The sequence below is a fragment of the Gossypium arboreum genome, chromosome 2 (genome assembly GCF_025698485.1).
Source record: "Gossypium arboreum isolate Shixiya-1 chromosome 2, ASM2569848v2, whole genome shotgun sequence".
NCBI classification, from domain to species: domain Eukaryota; kingdom Viridiplantae; phylum Streptophyta; class Magnoliopsida; order Malvales; family Malvaceae; genus Gossypium; species Gossypium arboreum.
Window position 1 is genome coordinate 67,782,115 of NC_069071.1, and position 17,557 is coordinate 67,799,671.

Consider the following 17,557-nt stretch of genomic DNA (forward strand, 5'->3'; position numbering starts at 1 on the left):
CACATCAGGATCCATTTACTATATAAAAAAACACAATTTATTTCATCAAGAGTCGTCACACTATCAATAAACAATTATGGCATGTATAGCTAAACTCGTACTCACGCTAGGTTAGTCCTAGAATCGACTAAACTATAGTTCTAATCCCACTAAATGTAACATCCCTTACCCGAGTCAGAGGCTGAGACTGGGCATGAGGCATTACCTGACTTAAACATATGTATACGATCACTTCTGAGATATAAAAACTAGATAAAATTTAAAACTTTTCGCTCTTAATCTAAAAATTCTCAATATAGACCTACAAGGCCCAAATCATCCTTGGGAAACTGATAATGCTCTAGAATAACGTATTTTTATGTATTAATCATGTGTTTATTCTAGGCTTGATCCTACTAATTTGAGCTATTTATGTCTTTTTATCGATTAGGGACTGATTTGGAGGCAAAAGCAAATTAAGGGACAAAAGTGCTAATTTGGAGACACACAATAATGATATGCGACGCAGGAAAAGATTGTGCCAAAAGTGCAAGCATGGAAGACACAAGGACTAAAAACGCAAAAAGAAGAGATTTTATTTTATAAGACTCCATTTTATTAGGATAATTAATATTAAGATAATTATTAGGATTATTTAATTTGATAATGCTCTAGAATAACGTATTTTTATGTATTAATCATGTGTTTATTTTGGGCTTGATCCTACTAATTTGAGCTATTTATGTCTTTTTATCGATTAGGGACTGATTTGGAGGAAAAAGCAAAATTAAGGGACAAAAGTGCGAATTTAGAGACACAATGGGCTAATATGCGACGCAGGAAAAAGATTGTGCCAAAAGTGCAAGCATGGAAGACACAAGGATTAAAAACGCAAAAAGAATAGATTTTATTTTATAAGACTCCATTTTATTAGGATAATTAATATTAAGATAATTATTAGGATTATTTAATTTTAGGATTTTATTTTAATTATCTTTATTTATCGTTAATTAATTGTATTTATCTTTTTAGAATTTAAGTTAAATTAGACTATCAGACTATCTCCCTAGCACTATAAATAGGGGTGAAGTGACTCTATTGGGTGTTCATCTTTTTCTGTAAACACTCTCCCCCTAAAATTCTAGGCTTTTGTTTCTTCATATTTTCTTTCAATAAAACTCCCTTTTCTATTTTTATATTTATTTTCTTTTCCACCATTATCATGAGCCACTAAAACCTATCTAGCCGAAAGTTGTCAATATTCCCCAAAAGGGTTCTTGAGGCCTAGAATCCAGATTTTAGCCTTCTCGCCAAGTATTCATCGTTTCTCACTATGAGTGACGCCTGGTCCATGGCCCTTAAGAAGTAAGTTTTTCAGCATATGCAAAGGTGTCCGCTTTGTATGTTTTGGAAGGATTGCATAGTCGGTTCGTTAACTTACTGCGTCAGAGGTTGGTAAGCCAAAGAGATGAAATGGTGTGGGATTCGCCATTGAGAAGCATTGATCTAGTATAGATTACTGGCTATAGTCAAGTTCCCTAAAAATCATAAGTCTAATCTTTGGAGCTGGTGGTCGTAGGCGTTCTTTTCCATTATAACTAGCTTACTTGAGTTGAGAAGGGTTATTTAAAAGCCGAGGATTGAACCCAAGGTGAAATGAGACAACTGGAGGCTGGAATCTACCAATAAAAATTTATTTTCCTTTAACTCTCTTTATTATTTTTATTAATTTCGTAATCACAATTTCAGTCAACTTTAGATTCTGTTTTTTTTCATTTTTTCCAAATCAAATCTTTAATTCTGTTATTTTTATTTTCCCTCTGTCACGCAGGTTTTCTTGGGCACGATTCTGCCCAAGATTTCGAGAAACAAGCATTAGTATAATCCGGTCCCTGAGGATTCGACCCTACTTCCCATTTACTGTTCTTTTTCATTATTTCTACTATTTTATAGGGAATAGGATATTTTTGGTGCTCTCAATGACCGTATCAGAAACTATCCAGAATTAAACCGAACATCTTCAAAGACTTTGAAAAATGTCACTTGAGATAGTGGCACACGCCCATGTGGAAAGATGACACGCCCGTGTGGCCATTTTGATTTGGCCGTGCTGAACGCCCGTGTGGTTCACACAGCCTATTCACAAGGGGACATCCGTGCCCCAAGCCCATGTGAATTAAATTCCAAATTCGAACCTACATTGGTTTCACACGGTCGAGCACACGCCCGTGTCTACAGCCCGTGTCCCTCACACGGTCATAACACGCCCATGTTGTAGCCCGTGTGTAAAAATCTTAACATTCTGTTTCTGACGTTAGCAATGAATTATGGACATATGGCCAAGGCACAAGCCCGTGGCTAGAGGCCGTGTTCTCCACACAGTTGACACACACGACCATGTCTCTGCCTGTGTGTTTACTACCATGCATACTGACTTGCAAATTCATGGTGTAGGGGATACACGGTCGAACAACATGCCCATGGGGTTGACCGTGTGTCACACCCGTGTGTCTACCTGTGTCGATGATATAAGGGTATTTATAGATTCTGGGGCACACGGCCAGGGAACACGCCCGTGTTCCCCAATTTTTGCCCGTGTGATTCGCGAATTTTGAATTTGGGCGCGTCTGACAATTTCCCCACGCCCGTGTACCTTGGGAGTGTTAGTGCACACGGCAGTGTCGCATGGCCGTGTCTGTCTTTGTTCGCTTCTTCCACGCCCGTGTATGAAGGTCCACACTCGTGTTGTTTTTGCAGGTTTGACCAAGGTTGCTTGGCACGGGCGTGTCGTACGCCCGTGTTATTTTGATAGGTTCGGCCACGATTTCCAGGCACGGGCATGTCGTACACCCGTTTTGTTTTGACAGGTTCGCCCACAGCTATGTCGCACGGTCGAGTCGATTTATCGTAGCCCGTGTTGGGGAAATCTTTGCCCTATTTTCACGTGGCCCTAAGCACGCTCGTGTGCTTGGCCGTGTCTGTGTGGTAAACCTATATTCAAGAGTTTTGTTAGTAAGTTAGGTGTTAAACCCTAAAATTTAAAGAAGTTAATACAGTTAGTGCTCGGGTTGCCTCCCAAGAAGCGTTTATTTATAGTCTAAGCTCGACTTACCTTTCCATTGAATGGTCATGGTGGTTCGAGGAGTTTATACTCTTCATTCCTACTATGAATCTCGTCAAAATAAGGTATTAGGTGGGTATTGTTTACCTTAAAAGTGTCAAACTTGGGATGATTTACCTCGACTGTATCGAATGGGAAAATGTTAAGTACCGTAAAAGGGATTTCTTCATTCGGTTTGGCAGTGACAATGTGAGGATCTGCGGCATCTAATAAAACTCTATCTCCAACCTTAAGTTCATTTGGAAAGGTATTGAGCTTGTTCTGGCGTAGTTTTGGTCTATCATGTGTTCTAGGTTTATGTGTTTGCCATTCATCTAGCTCCTCGATTTGTAGCCTTTGTTCTTCACGAATAGGTCCTCTACTATTGCTTGAAAATGGCTCATGTACTTCCTTCAAGCTCATTTCCTGCAAAGTAGGTTACACCATATTGTCAGTTTTAGTAGAATGGTTTAGACAATCACCTTCAATTTTCGATGTGTTGCCGAAATTATGAGCTTGAAGGGTGATTGTTTCGTCTCCCACATGAAGTGTGAGCTCACCTATGCCAACATCAATAATCGTTCTAGCAGTTGCTAAAAAGGGCGTTCCTAAAATCAAAGGAGTGTTGCTATCCTCCTCTATGTCTAGAACAACGAAGTCAATGGGAAATATAAATTTATTGATTTTAACTAGCACATCTTTAATAATACCCCTAGGAAACCTTATAGTTTTATCTGCTAATTGAATGCTCATCCTAGTCTATTTGGGTTTCGCAAGACCTAGTTGTTTAAACATCTTGTAAGGCATGACGTTAATACTAGCCCCTGAATCGGCTAATGCATTATTAACATCTAAACTACCAATTAAGCAAGGAATTGTAAAACTCCCTGGATCTTTCAATTTTTTGGGTAGTTTATTCTGTAGAATAGCTGAGCAAATTAGGTTTAGCTTTACATGCGAAGCCTCGTCCAACTTCCACTTATTTGCTAAAAGCTCATTTAAAAATTTCATTGCGTTTGGCATCTACGATAGAGCTTTAATAAATGGTAAGTTAATATGTAATTTTTTTAAGAGTTAGGAATTTACCAAATTGTTTATCTGAGCGGTCTTTCCTTGTCGCATTAGGGTATGGCACATGAGGTTTGTATTCTGTACTTACCGGTTTCTGCTCATTATGGTCTGCCTCACCTTTACCTTTGCTTATATCAGTTTCTTTCCTTGGTTGTTTCTAGTTCAGGTGTGACTAAGCCTTCCTCATCCTGACAAGTAATCGCGTTAAGTTGCTCCATTGGGTTAGATTCTGTGTTGTTTGGCAAGCTACCTTGTGGTCGTTCAGAAATCAACTTGGCAAGCTGTCCAATTTGAGTTTCGAGCCCTTGGATTGATGCTTATTGATTCTTAAGTGCTGTCTCAATATTCTAAAAACGAGTTTCTAACACCAATATGAACTTTGAGAGCATCTCTTCAAGATTCAGCTTTTTTTCCTGTTGGTAGGGTGGTTGTTGAAAACCCGGAGGATGTTGTGGCCTTTGATTTCCTTGACCGCCCCATGATAAATTGGGATGTTTCCTCCAACCTGCATTATAAGTACTACTATATGGGTTATTTTGGGGTCTAAAGTTATTGTTACCCATATATTAGACTTGTTCCTCCTCGATGTTAGGTTTGAAGGGTTGATATTATGTGCATGCTCCTCCTCCATTCGAATCGCACCTCATCACTGGATGTACCTGAATAGAACCACACAAACCGTCAATATTTTTATTTAAGAGTTCTACTTGGTTAGATAGCATAGTAACCGCGTCGAGGTTGAAGACACCGGCTGCTTTCATCGGCTTTGTTCTCATAACTTGCCACTGATAGTTATTCAGTGACATCTCTTCAATAAATTCGTAAGTCACCTCAAGTGTCTTATTATTGATAGTTCCTTCAGCAGCTGTATCAATCATCTGTCGATTCAAAAGATTCAGGCCATTATGGAACGTTTGAACCTGTAGCCAAAGCAGTAACCCATAGTGAAGGCACCTTCTCAAAAGGTCCTTGTATCTCTCCCATGCATCGTAGAGTGTTTCTAATCCATCTGCACAAAAGAAGAGATATCATTACGTAAGTTGGCTGTTTTAGCCGGTGGAAAATATTTTAATAAAAAATTTTCGATCATCTGTTCTCAAGTAGTGATTGACCCTCGTGGTAATGAGTTGAACCACTGTTTAGCCTTATTCCTTAACGAAAAGGGAAACAACCGAAGACGTATGGCATCATGAAAAAAGCCATTTATTTTAAATGTATCACAAAATTCTAGGAAATTTGCCAAGCGAGCGTTGGGATCCTCGTCCTGCAAACCATCAAAATGAACAAACTGTTGTATCATTTGAATTGTGTTAGGTTTCAGTTCAAAATTATTTGCAGCAATAGTAGGTTTGACTATACTTGACTCAGTTCCTGTTAAATTAGGTTTACCATAATCATACATAGTGCGCGGAGTAGGATTCTGATTAACAGCAATCGCAGGAGGTAGCGGATTTTTTTGGTTTTCATCCATCTCCTTGGTTGTGGTTTGAATATCATCCTCTTGCTCGTTCTCTGTGTATCTTAAGTTTCACCTTATTTCTCTTTGGTTTCCGCGAACTGTACGATCGATCTCACTGTCAAAAAGTAATGGTCCTGACGGGTTTCTTCTAGTCATAAACTATAAGAACCTACCAGAAAAAGGGAAAAGAAAGAATTAGTAATAAAAATTAGAATAAAATTTAAATTGCAGTAAAAGTAAATGGCTAAAGTAATAAAAATTGAGTGTTCCTAATATCTTAGTTCCCCGGCAATGGTGCCAAAAACTTTGTATGTGATATTCGTGACAGGTTTTAAATTTTTATAATGAATTGTTCTTGAAACTAACTATTATCACGATAAAGGCAAGTGTACCTACTAAACAGTAGTATAGCGTTAGTCAAGCCCCGATTATCAAACCCAAAGGAACTAAAAGTACTAGTATTAACTTTCTTTTTATTATCTAGCCTAAGAATAATGGGGTTTGTTTCGACTAACTAATTAACTAAACTAAGAAATCATAGAAAATAGAATTGGGGAATTACTTTTGAAAAAAATGATTGAATTAAGACAATACCTAAGGAAAAATCCACCTAGACTTCACTTGTTATTTGACTCTGAATCGGACGATTTATTCATTTGACTTGATCCGTAGAAATCCCTAAGTTATATTATTATCTCTCTCGAGACTAACAACGTCTAATCTTAGGTTCAATAATTGAAAGGGTTGCATTAACTCGATCTATGGATCCTCTTATTAGGTTTCACCCTAATTCGGTAAAATCTTGTTGCCCTATCTCTAGGAATGGAACCAACTCCTCTTAATTATGAGAAATGTACTCTTAGACAGGGTCTATTCCTCCTCTGACTAAGAGCTTAACTTGAATCAATATCCTGGAATATCAAAACAATAATTAAAAACACATAATTAAGAACAAGTCAAATATTTATCATACAATTCAGATAATAATAACAAGATCTGTCTTAGGTTTCATTCCCCTTTGGTATTTAGGGGTTTTAGTTCATAACTAAAAAGGTAAAGATCTTAGAAGAATAATGAATACAAAACATAAAGAAAAACCTAAAACTCCTGAAGAGAAATTAAGGGGAGATCTTCAGTCTTGATGATGAATCTAGCTTCTAAGATGGATCAATCAACTTTCCTTGAACAGTTCCCTGCTTCCCTCTCTGTGTGTCCTTTTTCCTCCTCCTCTAGGGTGTATTTATAGGATTTGGAATGCCTAAGAACCCTCAAAAATGGCCTTTTCCGAATTGGACTAAACTTGGGCTCGGCAGGGACACGCCCATGTGTGATTACTTCAGGCTGTGGTCAAGCCTGTTAAATATACACGGGCGTGTGGTCCACCCGTGTGAGTCATGCTTCGATTCTGCCAAATTGACACGGCCGTATGGTCTGCCCGTGTGAAGAGGTCCTGGCCGTGTTGATTTCGTATGTTAGCCCATTTTCTCTGTTTTTGGCCCGTTTCTCGTTCCCTTCACTTTCCTATGCTCACCTATGTATAAAACATGAAATTAAGGCATTAGGAGCATCGAATTCACCAATTTTAAGGAAAAATAATCAATAAAATGTGCTAAGCATGGAATAGAAATATGTATAAATTACGGTTTATCAAATTCACTGACTTTGTGGTTATTCAAACCCCCTGGCCTAGTGTGTTATGGTGGATAAAGTTTGTAAAAATTGTCCGTTGATGGTAAAAGGTTATTGCTTTTTGGTTAACTTGATGTTATTGCCATTTGATGAATTTGATGTGATTTTGGGAATGGATTGCTTAACCTAATATGATGCAATGGTAAATTGTAAATAGAAATATATTGTATTGAAATGTCAGAGTGGTGAATTACTTCATGTTGAATCTGAAAAACTGGATAGATTACCTAATGTGATATTAGCAATATCAGCACAGAAATATATCAGAAAGGGTTATGATGCTTATCTCGCATATGTGTTGGATACTAAAGTATCTGAGTCAAAGATTCAATCAGCGCCGGTTGTATGTGAATTTCTTGATGTATTCCCAGAAGAATTATCTGGTTTACCATCAGATACAGAAGTGGAATTCTCTATAGATCTTGTTCTGGGTACAACACCGATATCCATAGCACCTTACAGAATGGCTCCTACTGAATTGAAGGAGCTGAAAGCACAGTTGTAAGAATTGATTGACAGAGGTTTTGCTTGACCTAGTTTCTCACCCCGGGGAGTGTCAGTTTTGTTTGTAAAGAAAAAAGTTGGATCGTTGAGGTTGTGCATTGATTACAGACAACTCAACAAAGTTAAAATAAAGAACAAGTATCCATTGCCTCATATTGATGACTTTTTTGACCAGTTAAAATATGCCACTGTATTTTCAAAGATTGATCTCCGTTCTGGCTATTATCAGTTACAGACAAAAGATTTAGATGCACCAAAGACAGCTTTTAAAACTAGGTATGTACACTATGAGTTTCTTGTGATGCCATTCGGTTTGACAAATGCACATACAGTGTTTATGAATTTGATGAATAGAATTTTCAGCCTATATTTAGACAGGTTTGTGGTGGTATTTATAGATGATATTTTGGTTTACTCCCAAGATGAAAATGAACATGCGGAGCATTTGAAAATAGTGTTGCAAACTTTACGAGAGAAACAATTGTATGCCAAATTTAGTAAATGTTAATTTTGGCTATGGGAAGTTAGTTTTCTTGGGCATATAGTATCTACTGGAGGTTTCAAGGTGGGCCAAAATAAAATTTTAGTCATTGTTAACTGGAAGCCATAGAAGAATGTATCTGAAGTTTTCTGGGACTAACTGGTTATTATCGGAGATTTGTAAAAGGTTTTTCAATGATAGCTTATCCACTAACCCGTCTATTGCAAAAAGATGTGAAATTTGAGTGGATTGATAAATGCCAGCAGATTTTTGACAGAGTAAAAGCTTTAATGACAAAAGCTCCAATGTTAATTCAGCCAGAATCGGGTAAAGAATTTATAGTTTACAATGATACATTATTGAATGGTTTAGACTGTGTTTTGATGCAAGAAGGTAAAGTAGTAGCCTATGCTTCAAGACAGCTAAAACTACATGAAAGAAACTGCCTGACACATGATCTTGAATTGGTAGCCATAGTGTTTGCATTGAAAATATGACGACATTATTTGTTTGGTGAAAAATTTCATATATTCACAGATCATAAAAGTCTGAAATATTTGATGTCACAAAAAGATTTGAATTTGAGGCAGGGCAGGTGGCTTGAATTACTGAAAGATTATGATCTTGTTATTGACTACAATCCTAGAAAAGCCAATGTAGTTGCAAATGCTCTGAGTAGAAAGTCCTTGTACACTTTGTGAGCAATGAATACCCGATTGCCATTAAGTGATGATGGTTTAGTTATAGCTGAGTTAAAAGGTAGACCGACATTTTTGCAACAGAAATCTGAAGCTCAGAAAAATGATAGTAAGTTGCAAGCAAATCGGATACAAAGTGAATTGACTCCTGACTCAGAATTTCAGATCAGGATTGATGGTTGTTTGTTATTCAAAGACAGAGTATGTGTACCGAAAAATTCAGAACTAGTACAGAAGATTTGAATGAAGCCCATAATGGTAACATGTCTCTTCATCCTAGTAGTAGTAAATAATTATCTGAAAAAGATGTACTGGTGGCCAGGAATGAAACGGTATATTTCTGAGTTTGTGTCTAAATGTTTGATATGTGAGCAAGATAAAGCTAAAAATCAGTTGCCTTCTAGACTATTGCAATCAGTTACGATACCAGAATGGAAATGAGAAAGAATTACCATAGACTTTGTATCGGGATTACCCCTGTCTCTAAAGAAGAAAGATGTCATTTGGGTGATTGTTGATCGGTTCACAAAGTCTACACACTTTATTCCAGTATGTATGGATTATTCTTTGGATAGATTGGCTGAATTATATGTCTCTGAGATTGTCAGATTGCATGGAGTGTCTGTCTTCATTATTTCAGATAGAGACCCTCAGTTTACCTCTCAATTCTAGAGCAACTTGCAAGAAGCTCTGAATACTCAGTTACTATTTAGCACTGCATTTCATCCACAGAAAGATGGTCAATCTGAACGTGTTATACAGATTTTGGAAGATATGTTTTGGTGTTGTATACTTAAGTTTGAAGGTAACTGGGAAAATTATTTTCCTTTAGTTGAATTTGGTTACAATAACAGTTATCAGTCCAGCAATAAAATGGCACTGTATGAAGCTTTGTATGGTCGCAAATGTAGAACTCCATTTTATTGGACAGAACTCAGTGAGAAAAAGTTACACGAAGCTGACTTAGTTTGTGAAACCGAGGAAAAAGTGAAAGTAATTCGGGACAGTTTGAAAGCAGCCTCTGATTGTCAAAAGTCTTATGCTAATCTTAAACGAAAAGAAATAGAATTTCAACTCGGTGACAAAGTATTCTTGAAAGTATCGCCTTGGAAGAAAGTTCTCCGGTTTGGTCGTAAAGGAAAACTGAGTCCACATTCGTTGGACCATATGAGATTACAGAAAGAATTGGACCGGTTGCAAATTGGTTAGATTTACCACCAGAACTTGATCGGATTCATAATGTTTTTCGTGTGTCTATGATACGGCGATATCAATCCGATCCTTCCAATGTTATCTCCGACAGAGGTAGAGATTTAGCCTGATATGACATATAGTGAAGAACCAATCAAAATCTTAGCTCGAGAAACAAAAGAGTTAAGAAATAAAAAGGTAGCATTAGTAAAAGTTCTTTGGTAACGACACGGTATAGAAGAGGCTACTTAGGAACCAAAGGATTCTATGAGGAAGCAATACCTGAATCTTTTTACTGGTAAGATTTTAGAGGACGAAAATCCGTAAGGGGGAGAGTTGTAATAGCCTATTTTTCAGATAAATTGGAATAGTGGTTTCGGGACCACAAATCTAATTTGAAAATAAAATTTATTTTTATTTAATTACATGGTTCGTAATATGTTAGAAATGTCATGTGAAAATTTTGATAAGAAAATTTTATTGATTATGTGCTTAATTACGAGAAGGACTAAATCGCATAAAATGAAAAAGTTGAATTCTAGTAGCTAGAAGGATTAAATAGCTATGGAATTCAAAAATTGAGGTCCTTATATGGTAATTAGACCATTAAAGAAAAGTATGTAGATATTTTGGTGACTCATCCATGGAAATTTAGAAAAAGGGTGAGGACTAAATTTGAATTTGAAATAATTTAATTAATTAAAAGATGAAAAAGAAAATATCATCTTATTTACTCATATTCTTCCCAAAAATACATGGAAACCTTAGGAGAGATAGAAGAAACTTTCATGGCTTAATTGGTACTCAGAAGCTCGCGAAGGTTGGAGATCATTAGAGCGTCATCACACTATCCACTGGCTTTTTTTGGGTATATATAGTAAAATCATTTGGGTATAATGACATGTATACGCTAACTTGGTCATAGATGGTTTAAATATGTGGTTTGTAATCTAGCCATTGGAATGACTAGTAATGGTTGTTTTTGATATACTTGTAATGTCATACTATGGTAGCTACATACATGTTAATGGTTGTTCAAATTATGTCTAACATATGGAATATACCAAGGTAAGATTATAAACATGTATGCATGTAATGATATGTCATGTTGAATGATAGAGTTTGCTTAATTTGAATGCTTGAAATGGTTGGTATTTGGATGTGAGTTTAAGTGCAGGTCATTGGTGTAATTTTGGGTGAGAAATGAACCTAGGTGTGTGGTTAGGCTGTGTGTCCCCTACACCTTTAATTCGAGAAACAGGATGATCAGCATTGACCACACGGGTAGAGACACGGGCGTGTGTCTCAGTCGTGTGTGCTACACGGACATGTGGCATAGCTGTGTGCTCAAGTTAGAGAGTTACACAGGTACGAACATGACCTACAGCACGGGCATGTCCGTTGGACCACACGAGCATGTGAGCCTTGTAACTTGGAAAATTTTTAAAATGTCGCAAAAAATTCTTAGATTTTTCGATTTAGTCCCGACTTGATTCTAATGCTCGTATTGGGCCTCAAGGGTCCATTTAAGGGACGATATGTATAATCTCGATCCAGTCACCAGACTCGAACAAGATGATATTATTACCGAATACTTAAATGATTTTGAAACGTTCAACTTATTGGTATGTGCAATAACATGAATTGGCAACTTATTTCGTTTTTGAAAAATACTTAAAAGTTTACAAAATGTATATTTAATCTAACCATACATATTGTCTTGTTTTTAAAAGATTTTTGGCTAAATACAGTAAAACCAAATTCTTAGTTTACTAGCCTGTGGATTGCCCTGATATGTACATGTTACAAATATACAATTAATAGGCTTACAACAAAAATAACAGGTTATGGCTTAGTCCCTTTCCCGTAGTTCAAAATGACATTTGATACATGAAAGAAATAAATCAAGGAACATTTTAAGTTCAAGATGAAGTTAGTGAGTTTTCATGATGTTTACCCGACCACACATACAACTTGGTGGAATATGTAACAACCCAGACCCGGCCCGGATGTTATGGCCGAATTCAGCGTGTCACATTAAAGTGTTTTAGCGAAAATCGTGTTTTCATTGAAAACCCTTCTTAAAATAAAAGAAACCCTAATTAACTAAAAAACAACCTTTCAGTTACGAAAGCCTTGTTTAAAAATTTGATTTTAAAAAAAAAAACCTTAGTTGCGAAAACGTAGAAAACATACTATAATTTAAGAAATCCATGTTCAACTTCTCGTAATTACGTTGAAAATAATAATAATAATTCAAGTAATAATAACATAATGAAAACCTTATTACAACCTGGTCTGAACACACTTAAAAAGAAATAAAAAACTTAAATGCTTAAAAAAAAACCAAGTCAGAATTATCTTGCTAGCCGACCACCCAGAGTCTCTCCAAACATCGAACCTTCTACTGAGCATCACCTGGAAATCAAATAAAAGAGGGGGTGAGTTTTCGCAAACTCAGTGTGTACAACCCTCGATGAAAAGCAAGCATTCAAAGAGAAATCATCAAACATGCAATGCAATCCCATCCAAATTATCCATCTGTTACACATCAGCTCCGTCCCCCGTCACACCATGTGGGGATATAGATATCAACCCACCCAACCCACACACCAATGGTAGCCCGGTTGCGCAACTACCTTCATTTACATATTGGGCTTTAAAAGCCGTTGGTGGATCTACGATTGTCAAGCAACCATGCGATCCTCATATACTTCCTCCGTTCCATACTTCACAACCCATATGCAACCTAAGCAGAATATGATGTGTATGCAACAGATATGCGTGTCACATCCATAAAACTTACATTTCAACACCTAGGGGTATTTTGGTCATTTTTTCCCTTAAGGTCATTTCGGTAATTTTCTATTTAATACGGTTTCCACTTACATCGGCTCGTTAACAAATCCCGTGAGCTAAGATGAACGAATACTATGCACCAGGTAGAATTCCAGAGAAGAGGAGGTGAGTCATTAAGACCGCTTAAGTACCAAGCTCTCCCTAGATCCAATCCTAGACATGCATATACCCGTTGCCACACCTTAACCCTATGACTTGTCCACGGTCACAGTATATTACTTAAGTTTTATGCATTCATCATATACTAGGCCTATAACCTCTTAGAAAACCCAGACAAATCCACATACCTATATATATATGGCCCACTAGGCCCAATCTATTTCATATGGCCCATTAGGCCCATTCACATTTATGTGGCCCATTAGGCCCAAATCACATCCATATGGCCACTAGGCCCAAATCACATTTACAGTCATACTCACATACAATTTTCCATCACATAGCATCAAATATAAATTTTTGCCTATTTTGGGCCCAACAGCCCATCGGGCCCATTTAGCCCATTCTAGCCCATTTGGCCAATTCACAACCCAGGTCCATGGAATCACCCATGGGCCCCAGGCAACCTATCAGTTTCCCCCTTGCGAGTGTTCGCACACTCACAAGACTACCTTAGCCAAACTTTCAGCTTTTCGGTATTTCAGCTTTTCGGGATTTGCCGATCTACTTGTGTGTGCAGTGTATGTACACACCTGGTAAGCAAGCATGCTGTGATTCCCTTAGTCACCAACCTAAAACGATATCACCCTTCAATTAATTGCATGCCTAATACATAGCTTTACTAAAACCGAAACCTCACCTTAACCTTACCTTGAACACCAATCCCTAATAGCTTTTCCTTGATCACGTACTCCTTAGATCTGTATTAATCATACTTATTAAAACCAGAATAATAGGTGACTCATATCCAACACAAGTTCCCTTACCTTAACTATGACCATTTGGCCAACCAAGATCAAGTGCACTTACCAAAGTCTCTCACCTGAGGAGCAAATCGGCAGAGATCCAAAGACTGAGATTCGTTACCTATTCCTACCCAAAACTGATTAGAAGAAGTGAGGGACTGTATACTCGATACTTAGCAAAAACCGATTATGAGATCAAAGCACTTACACTATGTAACGGCCTAATTTTCAGTGGTGTCGGAAATGGTGATTTGAGATCACTAAATCCGACAAGTAAGATTAAACAAGATAGTAATTTAATATTTATAAGTCAAGTAAGAATTTAGAAGAATTTGTGAATTGGTGAATTTGGTGAATTAAAAGAATTTATTATGTCAAACGGGTCAAAAATGAGGTATCGAGACCTCGAATTTGAAAACCAAGCTATAAATATTTTTATAAATTTTTATACAGTGTCATTTAGTTAGTATTAAAGTTTGGTTGAGAAATTTTAACGTTCAGGTAGTCAATTAAATAAAAAGGACTAAATTGTAACAAAAATAAAATTTGCTAGAAGGATTAAATAGCTCAAGTGTTAAAAGAAAGAGGATTTAAAGGGAAATTAAGCCTAAAAGTGAATAGGTTGGACAGTAAGGGTAAAAAATCAGCAGTAAAATAAGGGAAATAAGGGTAAAATTGGAAATTTTATAATTTTAACATATAAAATAAGGACAAAATTGAAAAATCTAGAGATCTCTTCATATTTTCTCAGCCAAAATGCCATAGAAGGTCTGGAGAAAGCTGGTTTTTCATATTTTTACATCATGTGATTTTAATTCTTGCTTTTTCTTGATAATTTTTATCTTTTTATGACTTTTACAATTAGGTCCACTTTTAGATTTCATTAGTTTTTGATTTTATGGGTGAAATTGAAAGTTACCTTGGATGGTTAAGGGAATTTTATGATGAATTATTATGAAATTTAAGTTCTAATTTCATATTAAGGTGGTTTTATTAAGTGATTTTGATAGAAAATGGTATTTAGGACCTAATTGTGAAAAAGTTGTGAATTGAAGGTTGGTGTTGAAATTCAGAATATTCAAGGTTTTGAAATAGTTTATAATGATAAAATAAAGTGTTAATTGAAAAAAATTAGTTCAATTGATGGGTGAATTGAGCAGGGACTAAATTGTAAAAACTATAAATTTTGGGGTAAAAGTGTAATTTTGAAAGTTGAAGAGCATAAATTGTGAAGTGAAATAGAAATCAAATAAATGCTAATGAGTGGAAATATTTTATATTATAGATCAAGAATCCAAAGAAGAACGAGGAAAAGAAAAAGTTGCGGAATAGTCCCTAAATTTCAATATCTTCTACAAATTAGCCGGGTAAGTTCATATGGTTGAATTTAGATGTTTATTTGTGAATTCTTGAATGATATAATGTGTTATTATATATGAATTTGTTGTGGGATTGTGAAAATTTTTTTAATGAAAGAATAAATATGGAAATGCAAATTAGGAAAAACGCAGGATTGAGTACGTTCGTATCGTGACATGAGATGAATTGACGGATAAGACCATGGTTGTTCCATGCCAAAGTGTGAAATGTAGGTATGGTTGTGACAGCCCAAAATTGACCCTAGTCGGGAAGTGGTTTCGGGACCGCTAAACCGAGTCACCGAAATATTTGGACGTAATATTTATTGTCTAGAATATGTATATGTGAATGTGTGAAAATTTCAAGTTTCGATTTAGTAAATTTCATGTGAATTTAGTCAATAGGACTTGTGTGCCACTTTTGAAATGTGATAGGCTAATCTATAAGGACCTAATAGTGCATGTAATCAAAAGGAGGACTTGCATGTCAAATTTCCCCTAATTGCTAGTGGTAGGCCATGACAAGGAGTATGGGCAAAACATGTCATGAAACATGTTGTGTAAGTGTTTCATGTTGGAATAAATAAAATAAGGTGCATGGGTAATAAAAAAATGAAAAAAAATGTGTGTGAAGGCTTCTCTCCTCCCCATTCCCGTGAGTTGAAGAAAAGAAAAGAAAAAAAATTTGTTCATCCTTTCATTCTCTCTTGGCCGAAAATCCTAAGGAAGAAGGAGGGGGTTTTTGCTTCATGCTTGGTTTGGAAGAGGATTAGGAGGAGGTTTGGCCATACTTGTATCTAGATTAAGGTATGTTTGAGGTTGTGCCATGAGATTCATGCATGTTTTTAGTTGATAGCTTGATGCTTTTATTAGCCCATGGTTCAAATCTTTGTTATATCATGGGGATGGTTGTGACAACCCGAATTAGGGCCTAATCGGAATAGTGGTTTCGTGACCACAAATCCGAGATAGAAATAATTGTTTTATAATTATTTTGGGGTTTATGATATGATTGTATGATTGTGTGAAAATTTCGTGATGAAATTCTATGCCTAAAGTGCTTAAATTGAAAGTAGGGACTAAATCGAATAAGTTGCAAAATTTGCATCCCAGAAGTTTTTAGTATGAAATTGTTTTGGAATATTAATTAGGAGGTCTTAAATAGCAATTTGACCAATTTTAAGTTCATGGACAAAATTAGGACATGGAAGGAATTTTTGAAAGTTTAGTAAGGAGGGCATTTTGGTCATTTGGATATTAAATGAAATAAAATGGGAAAAATAACACAAAATTGATCATCATCCTCCTTAGTTGCTGCCGAATTCTCCTCTCTCCATAGCTAGGGTTTCTTCAATTTTCAAGCTCCATAGTAAGTGATTCCAAGCCCGCTTTTAATGTTCTTTACGCTTTTGGAATCCCTAAGCTCGATTAAGCTTATGCTAGTAATAATTTAACCTAGGGTTCACATTTGGAAAAATACCCATAGGTGAAATTTGTGTATTTTGATGTTTTATGATAGAATATGAGGTTTTAAATTATGTTAAATAACTTGTGCTACTCGGTTTTAAGTGAAAACGAGTAAAAGCAAGATAATCGGTAAAAATACCTATTGTTCATAACTATATGATAGAGTGAGAATTTGATGTTGTTGTAGAAGAGAAAATGTTCAGCATATCATAAAATATAAGAATAAGGGCTGAAATTAAATTCCGAGCCTAGGGGAAAAATGTAATTTTGTAAAGTTAGGGGCAAAATGTAATTTTTCCATGATGTGATTTTTGGATTGAAATAAATAGTATGAGTATTAAATGAGCTAAATGTGTTATTATAGATCAAGAAAGACGCGGAATTGATCTCGAACGGGGGAAGGAAAAAGTTTTGGACTAAATTGCAAAATTTCTACATTTTGCACCAAGGTAAGTTTGTATGTAAATATTACAATAATTTCATGTACATTCTTATATTTCAGCCTATTATATAAATATACTAGCTGATGTTAAAATATAAATCGACTATTGGAAGAATGGAAATAAATATAGAGAGAGAAATCCCAGTTGAACATTCGAGAGATCGAATGAAATAGAGGAGCGTAGCTAGGTCACATGTATGATGCCGAGTGCACATCATGTGTACAAGAAAGCTACGAGACACCTGTAGTAGCTAGGTCACATGTGTGATACGAGATGTATCCCATGTAGACAAGAGAGCTACGTGAAAGATAAATGTAGCTAGGTCGCATGCGTGATTCCAAGTGACGGACACC

The 17,557-nt window shown here is 36.2% G+C and overlaps 1 non-coding gene across 1 annotated transcript; it reads left to right on the plus strand.

Moving 5' to 3' along the window:
- Positions 1–5,086: 5,086 nt before the first annotated feature.
- On the plus strand, positions 5,087–5,192 carry LOC128289452 (small nucleolar RNA R71). Its single transcript, XR_008279100.1, has one exon. It is a non-coding gene; the product is annotated as a small nucleolar RNA R71 (small nucleolar RNA).
- Positions 5,193–17,557: the final 12,365 nt, after the last annotated feature.